At 46.7% G+C, this 4,284-nt stretch overlaps 1 long non-coding RNA gene across 2 annotated transcripts; it reads left to right on the top strand.

The window, feature by feature from the left end:
* The first annotated feature begins 862 nt into the window (after positions 1 to 862).
* LOC115599623 lies at positions 863 to 3,393 on the top strand. 2 transcript variants are annotated; one of them, XR_003988544.1, is made up of 4 exons: positions 863 to 942; positions 1,952 to 2,100; positions 3,160 to 3,193; positions 3,279 to 3,393. It is a non-coding gene; the product is annotated as an uncharacterized LOC115599623 (long non-coding RNA). The 2 variants fall into 2 exon arrangements; XR_003988543.1 differs by lacking the exon at positions 3,279 to 3,393 and having other exon boundaries at positions 3,160 to 3,222.
* Positions 3,394 to 4,284: the final 891 nt, after the last annotated feature.

The raw sequence follows: 4,284 nt of genomic DNA, 5'->3' as shown, positions 1-4,284 counted from the left end.
GAGCTTTCCAGTGCTGGGAGCTGCTGGGTGGGCGCCAGTGCTCCTGGAGGTGCTGGGCTGCTGCTTGGCCCTGCCCTCCCTGCTGGATTGCAGCAGCAGCAGCAGGGTCTAGGCAGGGTTCCCTGGGCTGGGTGGTGTCCCAGCTTTGGTTTTTTTGTTGTCTGTCAGTGTTAAGCTCCCCTGTTTCATTCTTAGGACACCTCTCCACCTGGCCTGTACAAACGGCCACGCAGGCGTCGCCAACTTTCTCCTAAGGCAGCACTGCCAATTGGATCCTGCTGACAATCTCGGGAGAACACCCCTGATGATGGTGAGTGAGGGAAGTTCTGCTCTTGGAAGAGCAGAGGAGCTTCTTGAGTGTGCATGAAGGGAGAGGTGTCTGGCAGGACTCTGTCCTCAGAGCTGTGTGGCAAGACGCCTGTTGGATTTGGAGTGGAAGAGGCATCTCTCAGCTGATCCTTGAGGGTGCTCTCCTTTGCCAGTGGTCAGAAGTTGAGCGAGCTGTGGTGGAGTGAAATGCAACCTTTGCAAGTCTTTCCTTTCCTTGTGTCTTCTGAGACAGTGCAGTTCAACCAAGAATCCTGTGTGGCTCTGCTGCTGCAGAGAGGTGCAGACCCCAATCTGACTGACGTGTCTGGCAACACAGCCCTCCACCTGGCAGTCCTTTTCTGTGATGTCAGTGTAGTGCAGCTGCTACTCCGGCGTCATGCCCAGTCTTGATGCCGAGAACAAGGTAAATTTTTCCTCTTTCTTCAGGAAGTTGTTTCAGAAAGAGGCAGCAATATTTCTGTCAAAGACTGGTTTTTGACTTTGGTTCTCAACTCGATGGATTTGTCTGTCCTTTCAGGAGGCCTTTACCCCCCTCAGTCTTGCTGTCTCTAAAGGCCAGGCAGAGATAGCTGAGTTTCTGTGGAAAAAAGCAGCTGGAGACCAGGATCAAAGGTAATAAGGGTTTATCCCAAGGGGTGCCTTTAGTTTTCTTTCTGTTGGGTTGCTGAGAGGCGTGGGAATGTGCTCTGAACAAAAGCAGGGGGGCACATGGAAGGAGCTGTTTCTGTGTGGACTTGTGGAAGCAGTCTGTGCTTGGCTGCTGTGGTACCTCAGGGAAGTACTTTCTGCCTTGATGAGGATGTCGAGGAGGCATTGTCTGGAGGGGAGATGTGTCATGAGCCTGGCCAGCAGTGCCTCAGTTCTAGAAACTGCTGCACAGCAGCCTCATGTGCCCTGAAGTGTTGTCCATGTGGTACCTTCGACCACGCAGCTGTTTTGACTCCCTCTCCCCTTTTATTGTTGCTTTTAAGGGAACCTGCTTTTTCTTTTGTTCCTTAGAGAGTAATGGGGAAAAGGCTTCTTCTGAGAGCAAGCAAGTATGAAAATAATGACAGTGTCTGTGTAAAATGATCCATTTCATAGCATACTTGGATCTTTCAGAACCCAGCTCGTGATGGCCTGCTGGTGGTGGTGGAAAGCTTAATTGGATCAAAGTTCTCCTTCAGGATGGAAGCTGATGCTTCCCAGAAAGACACTGATGGGCTGCCAGGCAGATGATTACACTGTTATTCCTGGGTATTCCACATAAACCTTTTAACTTTTTTGATTCCAAGAAGTGGTCAGTCATCAGCGTGGCTTTTTGAGCATTTGTGGTGTTCCTTCTCTGATGTGGTTAGGGGTGCTTTTTTAAAAGTGAGGCTGAAACAGTGTACCAGGCAGGAGTTATTGCCTTGGGATGTGCAATCTCTAGGATGAAGGTGACTGCAGGGATCACTGAAGTGTGCACCAGCCCTGCAGAAAGTTCTGTGTGTATTGCCCTTCAGAAGTACTTAGGAGTACCTGAATTGGGGTGACTGTGTGGAGGATGAATAAAAAGTGGCTGTTAACTCTTCTGCTAAATGCTACCTGCCAAGAAGTGGTTGTTTTTTCCCAACTCTGCTTCCTCTCTTTCTCTCTATAGTCCTAGTGACCAAGTGGCAGCGAGTGAAGCTCAGGAGGAGGAAGCAGCAGAGCCTGCAGGTGATCCAGATGAGGTCTTTATCCTCAACACTCACCTGTGGGAAGAAGCTTTTGGCTCTACGTTGGATGCAGCTGCTGTGGAGAGAGGAGGTAGGATCTTTAAGTCTGGAGGAGCTGAGGAGGAAAAGGACCCAGGCCTTTTCTTGAGGTGATTTGTACTGTCAGCACTGAGTGTGTTTCCTGTTGCCTTCAGCATCAGGTGGAGCAGCACAAGAAGATTTGTGGATGTGCTGATTTGTTACACTGCTTTTTGTCAAGCTGTGAGGGCAGCTGTGACTCCATGTCCACTAGCAGGGTTGTTGTGTTACCTTGTCCTCCAGACACAACATTCAGTTGCCCTGTGATCAAACACCTAGCTCCTTCTGTGAGGTTTTAAAATCCAGTCTATGCTTTTGAGGCCACAGAACCCTAAAGGAATCTTTCGAAAAATCAGTATATTTATATAATGAAAGGTTGCCTTGTGCTTTACCTCTCAGAGCCTACAGTGGGAGGTTATATTCTCTCTGGGCTCTTCAGTTCTGTTTTATCAGAACTGTGTGGCAAATGGAGAGCAGAAAGTGGTCCAGGGGACATTTCTGGCATTAATACTGCAGTCTCTGGCTGGCACCACAAAGCACATGTTCCTGCATCCTGAGAGTCCCTTTGCTGTGCTGCAGGAACAGGCTGAGTGTGAGGTCAAGCTTTTGATCTGGATTCTGCTGTTTGATTTTCTTTCCCTTTTCTGAAATAGTCTGTAGCTGGATAGAGCAGCAGATGGCACAGTCTCTAGCATCATGTTACACATCACACTACAAGAACTAGTAAAATCTCTGCCTGGGTGTGTCCTCATGTGTGCAATGAGTACCTTGGAGGTCCCTCTACTTCCTCTCTTGCTGGGCCATCACCATTCTGTTAACTGGTTCCTAATCAAACATATTCATGCTAGGATTTTTTTTCTCCACTTTAGAGGTGTTTCTTAAACTGCTAGGTGTAAGAGTCCAAAGAAGATAGCACTATTGGAAATGCCTTCATCCTGCTGGTGTTGACTTGGCTGCCCCAAGTCTCACTCTGCTGTCACCTGTAGAGCTGTCCATGTGAAATGTTCATCTGTACAGTTTAATTTTTAGCATGCCAAATCAAATTTCACCTTGTCACTTGATGTTTGAACAGCAGAAGAAGAGACTTGCAAGGAAGGCCTAAGAAGGTGAGACTGTACAAATACCTCCCACTGACTTGAGGGGTGATTTGATCAGGCAGAGATGTCATATTTTGCTTTGCTTTGGAAGCAGCTCTGAGGAAAAGGAGACCAGTGAGGATGAGAATGCTTCTGCAGAGCAAGTCGGTCCCAAAGTGTGGAAGATTTGTGTGGCACAATAGCGGCCAGATGGGAGTCCTCTGCCAGACTCTGAGGTAAAAATGTCCTTTGCAAAGGAAAAGCCTTTGGTAAAAATTGATAAAAATCATAAAATACATCAACTAGCTTGTTGACTTACAGATTTAATTAGGCAAGGCTTATCAGTTATTATGTTATTATTGCGTTTATATTACTAGTATGTTATTATTGCTTTTGTATTAGTATATATGTTATTATTGTTTTTGCATTATTGGTATGTTATTGCTTTTGCATTATTAGTATGCTGTTTATGACAATATATCATTAGCATCTTATCTTACATAATGAAATGTCAGAATTGCTCAAAAAACAAAAAAGGGAATATGTTGGGGAAACAGTTCAAAAATACAGTTGTGAGCAATCCTGACTTACTTCAGGCCACATTGGGTTAATGGTTATTGAGGCCTAGTTAGAGGCTTTCTCAGAATGAGCTAATGGGAAAGAGATAACTTAATTGGCACAGAAGAGGAAAATAATTATGTGAGAAGAAGGTTCCATGAGAATGTTTTGTGTAATTGGAATACAAAGCCACCTGCATGATAAGATGGTGTAAACAAGGCTTCTCTATATAAAGTGAGTGCAAAGTTGTTAATAAAGGATTTCATACAATCATCTTGATGTGCACATGAATCCTTAAGCCTCCGCAGACTGTTTTCCCACACTGGGAGGACTGGGAGGGACTGGGAGGACTGGGAGGGAATTGGGAGGAACTTGGAGGGGACTGGGAGGGACTGCTAGGAACTGAGAGGGACAGGGAGGGACTGGAAGGGGATAAGGAGGGACTGAGAGGACTGGGGAACTGAAGGAACTGGAGGGGGAGTGGAGGGGATTGGGAAGCGGAAGGGGTAAGGACTGGGAGGATTGGGAGGGGATTGAGATGGGAGATGGGAGGGGACTGGAGG

Source organism: Calypte anna, chromosome 24 (genome assembly GCF_003957555.1).
Source record: "Calypte anna isolate BGI_N300 chromosome 24, bCalAnn1_v1.p, whole genome shotgun sequence".
In the NCBI taxonomy this organism is placed as follows: Eukaryota; Metazoa; Chordata; class Aves; order Apodiformes; family Trochilidae; genus Calypte; species Calypte anna.
This window is presented reverse-complemented; position numbering and strand designations above follow the sequence as displayed.